This window comes from Pleurodeles waltl, chromosome 7 (genome assembly GCF_031143425.1).
Source record: "Pleurodeles waltl isolate 20211129_DDA chromosome 7, aPleWal1.hap1.20221129, whole genome shotgun sequence".
Classification (NCBI taxonomy): Eukaryota; Metazoa; Chordata; class Amphibia; order Caudata; family Salamandridae; genus Pleurodeles; species Pleurodeles waltl.
This window is the reverse complement of record NC_090446.1, coordinates 1166079461-1166097194: the sequence shown is the minus strand read 5'-3', so window position 1 is coordinate 1166097194 and position 17734 is coordinate 1166079461. Positions and strand designations below refer to the sequence as shown.

Sequence of the window (17734 nt, the reverse complement as noted above, 5' to 3'; positions counted from 1 at the left end):
ACATATCCATGTTTGAGTCTGTCTTCCATTGCCCCACTGAAGGTTATTTTTAATTCTGCTGCACTGTAGGTGGCCGGCTAACCACCCATTGTGAAGTCTGACCAGCCTCATTATTCCCTTGTTGTTTGAAAAGTGCTGTTTACATTTGCAATGGACAATACAATGTGTATTGCAATGTCTGCTGTATCTTCTTCTGGAGTGAAGCGGGGTGGGTGCATTGACTAGCCCACGTCGGATGTCTTGAGAAACCCATGAGAATTGTGTAAAGTAGCACTGAATGATTGGCATTTCACAATCCTCCAATAGTAAACCCAACCACTGTAGAACTGCAAATATGTGGGCAGCATTTGTTTGCAAGAGAGCATGGGCGAGATTAGCGGCATCACAGAAGGTGCAATGCATAAGGTAACCTTAAAACATGTTTACTTTTAGTGGTATTAACAAAGAGGAATGTGATCAATGGCAATCAGACAGGACTCTTCTGTAAAGGAGCCTGGGATAACCATTAAGCAGTTGGGGGCAGGACCTAAACCAACAGAGCACCAGCCTAAGACCAGCACAGCACCAGACTTACACGTGTATGAGGCAAGACCAAGACCAGCACATGACGGGCCCTTAAGCTGTTGAGGACTGGACATACACCAGCAGAGTAATGAACCAAGACCAGCACAGGAACAGACCTACACTAGCAGGAGAACAGCATGAGACTGGCCCTAAAACATTTATCACAGTAAGCTAACCTGGTACTAGCCTGCTTACCGTTAATCATCATGAAGTAATCTGTACACACCAGGCGGTGCTGTAGAAATCTTCTTTATTAGTAATAACCTTCTTTGACAGGTCCTAAGCAAGTCAACACTATGACCGAGCATCAGCTCCTCACCAGCTCCTCCATCCTCTCCAAACATTTTAATCCTCCCCTTCTCATAAACATGGAATATCCAACAGCAAAGAAAGGTCACTCTACTATTCCACATTCCATAAAAACAAATGCTACAAATATAATGAACATGCATTGTAGTGAACATAAATTACTACACTTCCCTTCTTTTTACAAAACAATCAAAAAAACTATTACCATCATATCCTTCTAAATTATTTGCAACAATTCACTTCTAGGTCATCTGCACAATATGCATTACTTATCCCTCTATTGTCTTCCTCAGACTCATCAGGTAATAACTCAGTTGGAAATGATGTGTCCTCAGAGTCATGAAAAGGCAATTCTCTTTGAATTTCAAAATCAGTACTCATGGTATCCAACCACCAATATTTACAAACTGGTACTACTTTTCACCCAAGAGCCTGTTTTCCATTAACATTGCAATGTCTTGCTATTATTAACTAGTTGTATTACACCTTTAACTACTTTGTTAGCAGTTTCTACAATACCATTACCTCTGGGATGTAACGTGCAGTACATTTCTGTTTAATACCAGAATGCTTCAAATAATTTCTCATCTCTTCAGGTTTGAATTATACACCATTATCCATAAGGTTAGTTGCAGGGAATCCTTTCCTTTAAAATACTTAATCTAGGAATTTTTACATTGTTTGGATATTCAATAAGCACAATTCAGTTCATCTTGAAAGGATGTCAACCAATACGATAATGTATTCGATACTATTATCATGTGAGGCCAGGGGCTCCATAATAGCCAGAGCTATCTATTTGCACGTAAATGTAGGACAACCAGGAGAGCTCAAGGGTGGGTTTAAGGTTTTTTGCAACCTATCTGCTCTCTGATACTCAATGCAAGGCCTGACAAATCGTTCTGTTTCAAGGACAATTTTAGACCACAAATATAGATCCGCTTAGTCTATGTAATACCCAAATTTCTTTCATAACAAAGAGCATTAATTGTTCTCTAACACCAGGGACTTACTTTATCATCCCTCAGTTTTTTTTGTTTTTTTTCACCATCAGTCATACTTTTACTTCCTTCAATACATCATCATTTCTATAAACTTCCATCCGTTTTTCCTTATCAGAAGTGTTTCCAGCACTGTCAATTTGAAACACTGCTGCAATGCAATACTCATTCCATGGATCCATATTGAGAGTGAGGTAAAGCCATCCTACTTAAAAAAATCTGCAGTAAAATTATTTGCCACAGGAACATACAGGACTTCATACATAAAATCCTGCTACCACATAGAAGGTCTGGCAATTCATGCAGAAACTCTAAACAATTCTTTTGTGGTCAACAGTTGAGTTAAATGCCAATGATCACACCTTAAAATAAACGTTCTTTCTCACAAAATGTTGTGAAAGTGTTAAAGGGCCCACATATGTTAGTGACTCTCTTACTCTATAACAGACAACGTTTTGCAGTTGGTGAAAGCAAACAAGAGGTGAAGGATAATGACAACCTCTTTACCAGACTCACTACCTTGTGAACCTGCACCAAAAAAGCATTTGCAGCTCTGTATTTACAAAGGTAGTGACTGAAGAATCAAAACCTTGTAAATTGTGTGCTTTAGTGATGATAGTCTTAAGTTCAATAGATGGATTTTGGCATTCATTAGACATTTCAATCTTAGACTTCATTTTCAATAATGTCATCATAGCATATGTCTTTGCTGAGCAGTTCTTGACAAACTTTGAATAAAATTCAGTCAAACCCAGAAACGATCTAAGATCATCCTTTGATTGTGATGAAGGAACGTTAGTAACAGCATCAATTAATTTTCTTTAGGTCTGATACTTGTCACTTAGCTCATGACCCAAATAAGTAACTTTTCTCTCCACAAATCTGCATTTGGCAATGTCTACAGTTAATCCCTTATTCTGTAGGACTTTAAAAGCACTTCTCAATCTGCCATTGTATTCTTTTTTACTGCATCCTATGATGAAAATATCTTGCTAAAAAAATATTACCACCAGCATATCACAAAATAGCACCTTTGTAGGCCTTTAAAAAACCTCAGCAGCAGATGTGAATCCCAAAGGCATGCATTGGAACTGAAAGCAACCAAAAAGTGTGCAAAAACTCTATTAAGTGTCTTCTTGGTGGATATAATGGAATATACCAAAGATAGAACAATGGTAGAAAACCACTTGGAATGTCTGGTAAACAAAGGCACTCCTAACAATAAAAGTAATATTACAAATTATGTGTATCTTAGGCATTAGCTTTACATGTGAGTGGACCTGTAAAATCTTTACTTTTCCAATTTTACCATTAAAAAAATTAGAAAAATCAATTCTTTGGTATTTTCACTGTCACACACAACCATAACGGGTTCCGGACTGTAGGGTCTAAAATTATATCCAAAGCTCTCTGATCTTTTCAGCTTACAATTAATGGTTCATCAACAGTGATATATAATTTGCAAACAGACTGCCTCTTTTTTAGTTGGATTATGAGATGTCTAAAATCAAGCTTTGTCAATTTTATCATGAGTACAGCTTACTTGATTAACATCTGTTGGTTCCCACTGTGATCCTATGACTTGTAATAAGACCTATTCCCATACTGACTACAAATTGATTGTAAATGGTGACCCTGAATCAGCAGCACCCTGAAAGGACACCCTCCAAATAACACCCAACAATGGCTTGTTTTGTTTATTGCTACTGATGTTTAACACCACTCTTTATTCTTTGAACAGCATTCTTCTGTAGTGTCTTCCTCTGATGAATCTGTTGTTTTCTCTGCATTACATGCTGCAGTATTCTTTTTCTCCGTTTTTTACTTGCACGCTCTTGTGAACTAACCAAAGGTAACACATTCCAGATATTTGTCTATTTTTGCTGGACACTTATCAGATCCAGCACAATGGTTTGTACTTCCACAGTGGTAGCATATTGCTTTTCCTTGATTTTAAAGAGGCCCTTTGAGAATTACTTATCTTTGGCCATGAAGCTCCCCATGCCCCCCATTATAACTCTCACACATTTGTCTTTCTGAAATTTTATCCACAACCCCAATTTTTTTCCTCTTGTGGTAATGTAGCCTTAGCACAACCTTCTTTACCAGTGCAAGTGTTTCTTTTTGACTGGAATCTCCTTTGAGCCGCAATCTCTCTTGTACACCTTTATTCCTTGCGTACAGTACTATTTGGTTACAAATTATTTCATTGTGCAAATTACCAAATCTGCACGTGAACACATTTTAGGGATGGAACTGTCTTCAGTGGTTTCGCTTTTCTCCCGTTGTCTCTGAAAAAATTGTGTCTTGTCACTGCTTTGCAAACTATAGGAGAAAAATACGCATCTAAATCTAAAATAGTGTTTTTTTAAATATCTGTATCACCAGCACCTCTATCCACCTTTTGCATTTTATTATTACTGCGCAGACCTTCAGGTCCTAACTGAGCATTATGATTTTTTTTTTCCTGTCTGCAGATAAAGCACTGCTATTATCATCAACAGTTGCAGTGTTGTTGAGGAAATACTGTTTCCACTCAACTAATTTGATACATGGTTCATCGGGAGCTTAAAGGATCTCTTTAAGGGTGCTGATGCTTAAATTATATGGTGCAGTCGTCATATCTATTTACTAAGTGCTGGTACGGCAAAATAAAGTTAGTTTTTTCAAACTAAAGGCGCAGGTAGATATAAATAGAATACTGAGGGAAACGAGGAATTAAAAAAATATGTATACAACTGTACATTCACATGAAGAAAACGAATAACATCGAACAGAAACTGCATTCAACAATAGTAATGGCTTGTATTCCGTGAAGTAACTATTGAAATGGTTCCCAAAAGCTGGCGGCAAACCGAGTCATGCTCCGTGAACTAGCATGAGGATGCTTCGGGTGATGATCCTTGCTTGGTGGGTCTTATCATGTCAAAGCACACGCAGGTGGTTTCAGAAAATGTGTGGAACGGAGAGAAACAACAGCCAGCAAGGTAACCATTACTCCAAATGTTCTCCTGCAACCAATAATCCATCAGCATTAGAAAAAGACACATTGGTTCTGACCCGTGAAATCTCTTAATCGCAGCAGAGTAGTGCGCCTTAACAACATTATTTTTTATTACATTTTGGAGATAATGAAATTGTCCTAATGTAGTGTGGGCTATGGAGGTTGTGGTGAAACTCGTCACCAATTTCTGTAGTAACCTGCACACACCATCGAAGTTGTAGAAATCAGACTTTTTCTGCATTGCTCCTTGACCTTGGATCTCCCATCTGCTAGCGAGCTGCACATTTCCTAGTTTAGAAAACTAATTTCTGGCTATGTAACCCAGCAGATTTATTTTTATTCTCCCTGTTTGCTTCTTTAATTTCTTTTGATTGTATTTTGTTTCAATTTCCAATTCGTCTTTATTTGAAGCTTTTATATTCAGCATCCTCTATCCTTCAAAGTGAGGACGGCACTCTCTAAATGTTGAAAACAACTTTACAAAAGTTTGGAAGGCATAACTATGATCCCTGGAGGCTGGTGCACTGTCGCTTCACGAGGAAAGTGAAAGCAGAAGAACGATATTCTAAACAAGGAAGTCTCTTCTGTTTTTCAGAGTACTCCTGGATGTGTGTCACCAGAGGAGACAGTGCTCCGAACTCATTTTTACTACGCTCCAAAGTCTAGATCGTAAAGTACTGCGAGTTTCTATATTGTCCTATCAGATTGAGCCTTACCGTGACACGTAAGTACACAATCTTGAACTTTATATATTGCAATTCAAAACAGAACATTGTGTCTTACAGGCTTTGTCTGCATCGAGCAGGGATTGTGCTGGGGTCATAAAGGAATAGTGGAGGGAGTTATTGAAGTCCCCAATGTAGCAAGCAAGAATAGAGCATATTTGACATGTTTGTTTTGCAACAGTGTTTGCTGTTAGCATTGCAAAACATGGTGTATATGTTATTTATTCACATTGTGTGTTAACACCAGTGGAATGCACACTTGCACTATTACTAAACAAGCATGTTTGGCATGCAATTACAGAAGGGCAACAAATACAAAATATTACAGTGCAAAGGCGAGTCATTATAGATTTCAATTTGCATTTGTTTCTGTCGGACTCTGGTCTAACTTTTGTTTTCTATATATCTTCCTATCTGGCTCAACATCTGTCTTTCTCTTATCTATCTTTATCCATCTGTCCCTCTGTAAGCAATCTTTCGACCACTATCTGTCTGTCTTTCTCTTTATCTGTATGTTTCTGTGTTTAGAAAAAAAATACTACATATACAGACCCTAACAGCTTAAAGTTGTTTACTTAACAACAAAGAGTAGAAGAAATGGATCTTGGTGCAAATGCTATCATATGATGTTCCATTTAGGTTTTGTTCCTGTTGCGCTTATTGGTGATAAAGTTCTGTATATCTAATGTATACTTTGTTATTTGCTAGTCCAATATATATATCCTATTGTTATATATTTATGTTCAGTTTTTCTGTTCTTTTTTATTTCAGGTGGCAATACATGTTGAATTAACCAAGATTTGTTGCCTGGTCTTCCTTTCCCATTGATTATTACCTGTTGTGTTTACTAATCTTTACAAACATTTTTTACAGGTAAGTTTTGTTCTCCTCGTATTTGCTATATTATATAATTTTTATTTAGCACTGTAATATTTTTTTCTTATTTTTGTAATGTCACCTTGGTTTTGTATATTATCTGAGCCCTGGATTATTTACCTTACCTTAGGGGTTCCGGCATCCCTACACCTTTTGTGGAGTGTTTAGTTGTTTTTAATGGTCCTTTCTGCGGCTTTGCTTTTAGCCACCAATATTTCTCTTTCAACAAGATTAAGGGTATGTTAGAAATGGGGTCTTTGGTTGACAGTCAGGTTACCCCCTGTTCAAGCAAGGACCATCACTCTAGTCAGGGTAAAAGAGAATCACCCTCAGCTAACTCCTGCTTACCCCCTTGGTAGCTTGGCAGAGCAGTAGGCTTAACTTTAGAGTGCTAGGTGTAAAGTATTTGTACCAACACACACAGTAACTTAATGAAAAACACTACAAAATGACACAACACCAGTTTAGAAAAATAGGAAATATTTATCTAAACAAAACAAGACCAAAACGACAAAAATCCGACATACACAAGTCAAGTTATGAATTTTTAGAGATTAAACTCAAAAATAGCGCTTAGAAACAAAAATGCTTTGATGAAATGTTAACACAGGGTCGTGACGGAGTCGTTCCCAACAAGCCGAAACCAGCGGCGCTGGACACGGAGTCGTGTAGACCCCCAAGTACAGTACCTTTGGTGAAGAGTGAAAACAAGCCGATGCGCGCAGTCGGGAATCGCGGCGTCTGTGCGAAACGTTGAATCCGTGCACTTTGAGCGGCGTCGGTCACGACGCGGTGCGGCGACTTCCACAGAGTCGCGGACTTCAGCGGGGCTGCTGCGGCGTCAGGCCTGCGAAGGTCACGGCGTCAGGTGCAGGCGGTGTTACCGGATTCAGCAGCGGCGTCGGTCCGAAGTTGTCCGAAGTCGATTTCCTTGGATTCCACCAGCTTTCCTTTCAAGGGCCCAGGGACTGGATAGGGCACCACATGTCGTGGCAGGAGTCTCTCCAGAGACTCCAGGTGCTGGCAGAGAGAAGTCTTTGCTGTCCCTGAGACTTCAAACAACAGGAGGCAAGCTCTAACTCAAGCCCTTGGAGATTTCTTCACAAGATGGAAGGCACACAAAGTCCAGTCTTTGCCCTCTTACTCTGGCAGAAGCAGCACTGCAGGAAAGCTCCACAAAGCACAGTCACAGGCAGGGCAGCACTTCTTCCTCAGCTATCAGCTCTTCTCCAGGCAGAGGTTCCTCTTGGTTCCAGAAGTGTTTCTAAAGTCTGTAGATTTGGGTGCCCTTCTTATACCCATTTTAGTCTTTGAAGTCACCTTTCTTCAAAGGGGACTCACACCTACTTGTGAAATCCTGCCTTGCCCAGGCAAGGCATCAGGCACACAGCAGGGGGTTGGAGCCGGCATTGTCAGAGGCAGGCACAGTCCTTTCAGATGAGAGTGACCACTCCACCCCTCCCTCCTAGCAGAGATGGCTAATCAGGAAATGCAGGTTACACCCCAGCTCCCTTTGTGTCACTGTCTGGTGTGAGGTGAAAAACAACCCAACTGTCAAACTGACCCAGACAGGGAATCCACAAACACGGCAGAGTCACAGAATGGTTTAAGCAAGAAAATGCCCACTTTCTAAAAGTGGCATTTTCAAACGCACAATCTTAAAATCAACTTTATTAAAAGATGTATTTTTTAATTGTGAGTTCAGGGACCCCAAACTCCACATGTCCATCTACTCTCTAGGGGAATCTACACTTTAATCATATTTAAAGGTAGCCCCCATATTATCCTATGAGAGAGACAGGCCTTGCAACAGTGAAAAATGAAATTGGCAGTATTTCACTGTCAGGACATATAAACCACATTACTATATGCTCTACCTTATCCATACACTGCACCCTGCCCTTGGGGCTACCTAGGGCCTACCTTAGGGATGCCTTACATGTAAGAAAATCGAAGGTTTAGGCCTGGAAAGTGGGTACACTTGCCAAGTCGAATTTACAGTGTAAAAATACACACACAGACACTGCAGTGGCAGGTCTGAGACATGATTACAGAGCTACTTATGTGGGTGGCACAACCAGTGCTGCAGGCCCACTAGTAGCATTTGATTTACAGGCCCTGGGCACCTCTAGTGCACTTTACTAGGGACTTAACAGTAAAACAAATATGCCAATCATGGAGAACCAATTACGTACACATTTTACACAGAGAACATAGGCACTTTAGCACTAGTTAGCAGTGGTAAAGTGCTCAGAGTTGAAAAGCAAACAGCAACAGGTCAGAAAAAAATAGGAGGCAGGAGGCAAAAAGATTCTGGATGACCCTGCATAAGCAAAAGTCCAACAGGGTAGTTTCCTGTAGTGTATTTGTATCCCACCATAAAAGTTATTCATAGCATATCTCTGCATACAAGGATGTATAACAGTTCCACTCACATCTGTAACATCTCTTTCTGTCCCTCTACATTCCACAGTACCCTGTGGATATATATATATATATATATAGACAAAACTGTAAAAATTCAACAGTTATAGTTACCTGAGCTAACTACAACTTGCGCTCCCATAATGCACTGCCTATGATCTCACATTACATCACTGATCTCATATGACATCACTGATGACATCATCCAGTAAGTGTAAATGGTTGTATCGATGTGTGAGTAGGTATGTGAGTGTGTCTATGGATGAATGAGTGGTTGAATCATTTGCTGTATGGGAGACTGAATGGATGTGTAAGTTGATGTATAGGTGAGCGAGTGACTGTGAGCAGCTGCATTTCATTTAGTGAGTGGGTCTGTGGGTGGCTGCTTATGTGAGTGGGTGTCAGAGTGGTTGGCTGGGTACGTGAATGGGTGTCACTATATTGGTGAGTGACAAGGTGAGTCACTTTCTGTATGGATGAGTCAGTGAGTGTCTGAATGGTTGTAAGCATAACAGAGTGCCTGTGTCAGTGACTGTATGGGAGAGTCAGTGGGTGTATGAGTGGCTGTATCGTAAACTGAGTGAGTGAGTCAGTTTTTATATAGAATAGTGACTGGATGTGTGAGAACATTTGTTGGTCAGTGAGTGGCTGTGTGAATGGCTGTAGGGGTGACTGAGTGGGTATGTAAGTGCCTGTTCATGTGAATAAGTTGGTGTGTGAATAGTTGTATAGTTGAGTATTTGCGTGTGTAAGTGACTGTAATAATGAGTCAGTGACTGTGTCAGTGACTGTATGGGTGAGTGTGTGGTTGTGTCAGTGTTTCTACAGCTGATTAACTGGAATAGTAAACTATTAATGGGCTGCATGAGTATGAGTGGGTGTATGAGTGGGTGTGTAAGTAAATGTATGAGTCTGTGAATACCTCAGTTAGTAGTGTGTGGGTGAGTGAGTGGTTGCGTCAGTGGGTGTTTGAATGAATGTCTGTATATCACTACTTTTATGCATCTCTGAATAAGTCTGAGAGAAAATGTGTGTGTGTGGGTATACAAGAGTTTGTATCAGCAAATGAGTTAGTGTATGACTTTGTGTGGATGATGTCATCAGTGATGTCATATGAGATGCCATCAGTGATGTCACTGACCATGTCATGACTGATGTAATATGTGAGGGCATAAGCAGTGCATGACAGGAACACAAGTTATAGTTAGCTCAGGTAATAATAACTGCTGAATTTCCACAGTTTTGTATGAGTAACTTCAGAACCGATCTATAACGTAGATTTTTCAGTGAATTTCTAAGGTTTTTTAAATTCTGTTTCCTAAGTATAATGTCCCTGTAACCTTTGTTTTTTTCAGTGAATTGCTAAGGTTTTTATTATATTTCCTAAATATAACATCCCTGTAACCTTTGTTTTTTTTCAGTGAATTTCTATGTTTTTTTAATGTATAGTAATTTTAATTAATATATAGTAATCCAACCACCGTTGCTCACAGCCTTTGCCCATGCGTGGCGGTGGTTGGCCACAAGGTCAGTGTGTGATATTCATACTGAGCTATGGGGTTTAATTTTGTTTAATCTTTTTTTCTAGCCCTTCATGGGCTTTCAATTTATTTATGTAAAATAAAAAATACAAAATAATAATCAAAAACCCTTTACGGGCTATCTGGCACCGGGGGGAAGCCTTAAGTGCTCCCCCACGTTCCCTATATATATATATATATATATATATATATATAGTTTTTTTTTTTTTTAAATACCCTTTACGGGCTATGTGGGACTGCGAGGGGCCCCTCAAGGGCTCCCCCCATGGTCCCTATTTTTTTAAAATGTTTTTTTAATAAAAAGTTCTTACATGCTCTCTGACACCGCAGGGGAAGCCTTAGGGTTTCCCTCGCAGGGCCAATGCTTCAGCAAACACGGAGCTGCTTTAACAGCAGCTCTGTGCTTGCTGAAGCATTTCATCTATGTCACACGTGCAGAGGACAGAGATGAAACTTCAGATTTTGACAGCGGGACCTGCTTTGAATGTCCTGTTGTCAAAACCCAGGCTATGTCCCAGGGGGAGGCCCCACCCACACTAAATTGTTCATGCCTCCCGGGACCTGGCCCACCCAGGCTCCTATAAAAAACACAAGCGTTTTCTTTTTCTTTTTTTTGCTGCAAATTTGTGAAATGATAATAAAAAACATTTTTTTGCTCTGGGTGAATTCCTCTGGGACCCGCCACCAGTGTTATGGGCTCAGGGTGTCTCTACCCTGGCCCCTTTCATTTTATTTTGACTTTTTTTCAGGGACTTGGCTCAAACCGAGCCCCAAGATGGCTGACAATACTTCCTGGTTTGAAGGGCTGGCAGCCAATCACAGCTGTGCATTTCACTGCACGAGCTCGTCTTTATTTGTGAATACTTTGCTTACAGAGATATACAAATTTGAATCTCCCTAATTTTTTCAAAAACGTCTGACTGGATTTACTCCAAATAACCAAAAGCGTGCTCTATGGCCCGACAGCTAGCTTTCTGCCAAATTTGGTGTAATTCCATCCAATGGTTCAGCCTGTTCTCATGTCTAAAAAATCCTATTGAAATAAACATGGCAAACACAACCTTTGTTCAGCCCCTATTTCTCGTCCTTGCTTGATGGATCACCCCGAAACTTTCCATGCGCAACCAGAATTACTGTGACAATTTGTTTGGAAAATGGTGTTAAGATTTGTCAAACAGTGGCATTAAGATTTGTGAAACTAGGTCCTAACTATAACTACCTAGTGGTGACCGCCACTAGGAAATATATATATGGTAGGATACATTCCTCGTGTGTTAGAGAGCACCCATTGATCACAACTTTTCTATGTGTTCCTAAAGGTATTACTGATTGTAGTGATTACCAGATAGCAGTTCCCAACAACTCACTGGTGGGACAACAGGTAGTGCAGGCCAGAAAGAGGGAATGATCAGGTACTCCAACATTCTATGGGAAATAGAGAGGTAGAAGAATTGGGGTGCACTCTTCCTTTTACGCCACATTAAACACACTAGTGTGTCTTCCTGCCTACAGGAAACTGAAAGGAGAGTTAATATCCACAGACGGGCTGCCTGGAGAGGCAGGAGATGGTACAAATAACTGGAACAATGTCTCTTATCTCTCATTCCCCTTATGCCTAAATATTATGGCATTGCCAGGTGACTTACAGCCCATGACCCAGACCACAAACTCTCTGAGTTCCTAGGACTCTGAATTCACTGGGCAACCAAGTGTGTTGCCAACTGGTAACTCCTTTATAGATCAAAACAATTCTATGGACTGTCTACAGCGTGAATACCACTTACAGAGATGGCAGGTCTCTGTTGGCACCCCACTATTATTATTATTGTTGCTTTTGTTGTTATTATTATTATTAGAAGTAGTAGTAGTTGTGGTAGAAGAAGTAGTATATAGTGCTTCATATTACTCTTCCTCTTTTTCTGCATGCTAAAAATAAGCAATGTTACTACAACCAGATTTAATGCTCAATACTCCTAAATGGTCCTTAAAGGTCCAGTTAGCTGTAGTGGTGATTACTGATCTCCTTGGGTCAAGTGAAAGCACAAGGGCTACAACAGGGGTACTAAAGATGTGTTTGAGTCAGAGAGGCTCTGATATATGACAGAGGTCCTTTTTAGGGTGGGTGACTGGAAACTTGTCAATGTTGAAAACCAAACACAGGGTGAGAATTGCAGAGTACTATGAGCCAGTGAGTATTGGGTTAAGTTTTAGATTTTTCGTTGCAGCTTTGATCTGAAACAACATTGGTTAGATTTTGATATGAAGGCAATTTTTCACACAGTTTGGTTAGTTCATAATTTTGTGTGCAGAACTTCACTGTCTCTAGTAACTCAAAATGTTGTGTGATTTACCTGCATCAGCTGGTTTAGAGTAGAAGCTGCCTCATCAAGAGACATTGTCTCCTCAAGTGAGACATTTCCATCTCAAATCTGTCCTCTGCTGGTATGCAACTGATGTTTTGAGTAAGATATACTACAGCAGAGAAAATTTACCTGGAAAATATATTTAACATAATATGCTTAATTTTGTGAAAATTAGCAATATTGGAAAAATATATTGTTGATTTCACACACCTTTATTTAATACCTATATGAATGCCTGAGGATTAAATCATCTATTAGATTTTGGGTCCACTCTTGCATACTGGTAGTGTTTGCCCTTTATTTTTAGATCTGGGATTAGACTGGAGCTTTTGATTTCACTAGAATTCTATGTATAATATACTTACGAATCAATCACTCACTCAGTCAGGATTTATAAAGAGCAGCTAATCCCCCGCTAGAGTATCAAGGCACTTGCTGGTCCGGGAGACTTATTCCAACAGCCAGGTCTTCAGGGCCATTGGAATTCCAGAAGTGAGATGATGGGTGGTTCCAGGTTTCTGCTGTGATGTGAGAGAAGGAGCATCCTCCATATCTGCTTCATTAGATGCAGGGGAAAATGGCAAGTGAAAGGGAGGCAGAGCATAGTCTTCTCCACGGTTGGTGTAAGTTCAGGTGGTGATTAATATATGCAGGTCCTTGGTTGTGTAGAGCCTTGAATGCGTGCGTCAGCAGCTTGAATTGGCATCTCTTCTGTATGGGGAGCCAATGGGGTCACCTGGCATGGGGTGTGATGTGGGTTCGTTGGGAAGGGCAAAGGAAGAGTCTGGTTACAGCATTCTATATGGTCTGAAGCCTCTGTAGAAGGTGTGTGGCGATTCCTACATAGAGGGTGTTGCCGTAGTCCAGTTGGCTAACTTTTAAGGGTTTTCAAAGTGGCCTCTTCATCCATTGATCTGTTTTTCAAATATTTCGACTGCATACAACAGCATTGGGCAATGGGTCAGACTTCTTAAGCTAGTGGCTATTTTCACTGTGACTGATGGCATTCAGCCCTTTAATAAAAAACACTTACAAGGTAGTTCCCTTAAATGCCATGGACTAGTGTGGCCCAAAAATATTTTTGCTTTTAGCCAGTGGGTTCTTAGATTGATAGAGGGCCGGCAACTTTTTCAGCAATAAAGATTTGCAAAAAACATAGCACATTAAAACAAGAACCTAGCAAAACCAAAGGGCTGCTATGCCCATTGGCATTGCTAATGGTCGTTGAAATTTGGATTTAGCACAAAAGACAATCTGTGGACTGTAGAGAGTTGCTCCCATCTGGATATCTACGCAGCCTGTTTGCAGCCTTTTAAGGAAATCCTTTAAACACGTTTGAGACTATTCTATTTTGTTTGTAAAACATATATTTTGTTAGATGTCTTCATTACAGAGGGGGGGTAATTATTTGTTTCTTTTGCTGTGAAGATTATCTTACTGTTTTATCTACTTTAGTGAACCTGTCTCAGTCTATTGCTCTCAAACAATTGTGCACAGAAGATTATGATTGGTGTATTGCTTTGTTTTACTTCTTGTAATTGAGCATTTAAAAAAGGGGGTTTACAGTTGCACAGATATTTATTCAACCCTCCATCCATTTCTTTATTTATGTGTTGCAGTCAGTGCCCAAAGCAAAGACCTCCCACTGAAATGCACTCTACCTTTGTTGCTGCATGATGTGAGGAGGGACTTTAAGTGTAAGATGTAAATTCATTTTCAGCTACAAAAAACACGACAAGTTAAATAAAAATAAATGAGGTTGAAAATTAAGAGCTATATTTCAATTAATTACTTTGTTTTAAAATAATCATATCTGTAATAAGGATTATCTTTTTAGGTCTTGTCTATAAACAGCTTTAAGCTGTCTGTTGTCTCTGTTAAAAAACCTCTTGTGGACCGTACTAAAATGTGCAGTGTGCTTTGTGTCAGCTCACTGCTTACCTTTGGTTGGCTTTCTTGCTACTCTCATTTGCTTGCTTCTCTTTCAGTATTTGTCTTCCTTTCCTTGGGTCCGAACTGCATTTAGTGGTATGTAAAGTATTTCCACAGTATATCCTATTCATGTTCCACAAAATGCAATTCACAAACCTATGACCAAAGACATCTGCCTTCAGCTGTTACATCTTTTCTAGGGAAAGTTTTGTGCCATGTTGGCAGATATCTCCACACACGTTTTAGTAGTAGTAAATGTAAGAGGGACCAGGGTGTGTGGTGTGGGAAAATGTTGAATAATTACTACTAAATGAGAGGGATTTAGGGAAATTTAAGGAGTGGTTCTAGAGGGACATGCTAATATAAAAAATAAGCACAAAAGACTAAGGGGGTTATTACAACTTCGTAGGAGGTGTTAATCTGTCCCAAAAGTGACGGTAAAGTGACGGATATACCACCAGCCGTATTACAAGTCCATTATATCCTATAGAACTCGTAATATGGCTGGTGATATATCCGTCACGTTACCGTCACTTTCGTGACGGATTAACACCTCCTCCAAAGTTGTAATAACCCCCAAAGTCACTTGTAATTCAGACAGACAGGCAGAAAATCTTTATTTCGGCCACAATATGGCTATAAAACACCAACAAAACAATAACCTTCAAACATAATACATTTCAAGCATATTAAGTTTAAAAGGACAAAAAGGTCTAAAAGCAGTTTACATAAAATAAAGAACACAAGATTAAAACATCAGAGAGATATGCAATTTAACAGCTGCCTTTAAAAATCCACCCATTCTAAAGACAGACATCCGGCAACGTCTAGAGATAAAGGAGTGTTGGCCTACACTTTGTGATTCTTGCTTTCTGAAGTACTGGAATAAGCAGGCCTCTAGTCAAGTCTCTGTAGAACCAACAAAAAAACAAGAAGTACAATAAAGTTTGACTTGTCGCAAGGGCAGTGACAGATAGTAGACACATCGTACTGTCCAAGAGGGAAACATAGTTTTCACCTGATAGATCCCAGGCAGAATCAAGTGAGAAGGGACCGCTTCCAAGGGCTGGAGAAAAATAAAATGGTAATTCACAACTTTCTCTTCTAGAAATTACTACAGCCCTAAAGGTTTGGGCATAGCAAGCACCACACATTTTCAACCACTACAACTGGTACTGCAACAAAATTAATGAATGAATGAATGTCCAAACTTGTAGAGCCCACAGCTAGTACGAGAGCGCCCCAGCGCTGCAGGCAGAAGCAGGTGAAGGTACAGGATCATGGCAAACTAAATAAGCGGGATTTTAACTTTTTACCAAAACACTCCACATTCGCCATGTTCCTTAGATAAAAAGGGAGATGATTTAAGATCTGAGCTGCCAGGGCAGAAAATGAAGACCCCCATCTTCTCATCCGAAAAAAGTAACCACCAACATCCAGGCATCATCAAAGTGCACAGCCCATGATGGAAAAGATTGCTGTAACCTGGCAATGAGAGATTGTGGCCTGTACCATAAAAAGCTCAGTGATCTAAAATGAGAGCTTTGAATATGATTCTCTTTTCAACAGGGAGCCAAAGAAGTGTTTTCAAATACAAAGAAGTGGAGGTCTGTTTGGAAAGTCTAAATAAAAGACCTAACTTGCATATGTTGAATCAGATGATCTGGCAGACCCAGCTAAAGTCTATTTGAGTAGTCAAGTCGGGAGATAATCAGAGCCTGAAGAACTAATCTCTGTGCCTCCCAAGGGAGAAAAGCCGGAAATTTTATCGCACGTTCATTATCCAAATACAAGACATCACCAGCGAAAAGATCTGAGCCTTAAAAGAGAGGTGAGAATCAAACAAAACCTTGTCACTTCTAGCAACTCCGAAGGTGTAAGAGGCACCAGGCATTCCCTTGTCCAACTCCCTTTCCAACCTGGCAATAGGTTTGGCCCAAATAACAGAGTGCCTTTCTCATCTGGGTTGTATGGTAGATTCGTTTTTCTCAACCAACTCATAACTCCCCATCAACTAGGCCGAGAAAGCCTTGTTTGCTAAGATAGAATCACCCTCATAAGAACCCTCTGAGGCTTCATTAATGGAGTATTGGCTGGCACACCCATTTGTGTGTTTTATCTTTAATACACGCAGACTCAGGTGCCCTGAAAGGAGAAAGTTCATTTCAAAATATTTACCATCTAAATGGAAAGTGAACAGTAAACCAAATATCTAATGTCATGCAGTACTCCTGTGAGTGTAACCCAAGCCATTGACTGTCGGTGAAGTGGAGCTGCCCCACTACCTCTGCCTTGTCTGTGATGGTGTAAAACCAAATGCATTGCTGTTAAAAACAAGCAGCAGCAGACCCAATAATTTTCTCTGGAATCATTTTCACTAAGCCTTGATAGCACACAATACAGGGGCAGCATGGGATGCTATGGAATGAGAATTTATATGGCATTTATTACCCTTGATGATGGCTAGAACGCTACTCCAGGCCAAGAGCAAGCCCAAGAGTTACCTAACATTTAGTACACGTGTATGATTTCCAGCAGCTGCAGTACATACCTTCTCACACATGCAGCAAGCTTCACTCATACACACAACAACAATTGTATAAGTGACACTAACAATGCAGGATCCTTCACGCAAAGCAGTGCAGTTGAGCAATCCCTCCTACATACCAGGGATAGGTCAGGCAGCAGGAATGAAAGCTACCCTTACTACAGGGCACCTACAGCATGAGAAACGTAGCAAAAGCTTCCCTCCTCTACAAAACAGGTATACATCTTCAACACCACTGCAAGATTTCCTCCCTGCAGAATGCATCCATCTGAGCTCATCTGTGTCGGAGTTGAAACAATTGTATACATAATCCAGTTCCACAGTTCCTGAATGCACTGTGTTCAAGGTTAGTTTCTCAGGTTCACTATTTGGAAAACAGTACAGCATCTATTACCCAGCTAGCATTTCGTGGGAGCAAAGTCTAAAAGAAAAGTTCACTTTAGCAAG

General features: G+C 40.1%; 1 protein-coding gene across 1 annotated transcript in view; it reads left to right on the top strand.

Annotated features, from left to right (window-relative positions):
* Window positions 1-16450: 16450 nt before the first annotated feature.
* The window catches only part of LOC138246070 (uncharacterized), a 154352-nt gene continuing 153068 nt past the window's right edge, over window positions 16451-17734 (top strand). Inside the window, exon 1 of the mRNA XM_069200272.1 lies at window positions 16451-16570. The gene's annotated coding sequence lies outside the window, so the exon portion shown is untranslated. The remainder of the gene's footprint in view (window positions 16571-17734) is intronic.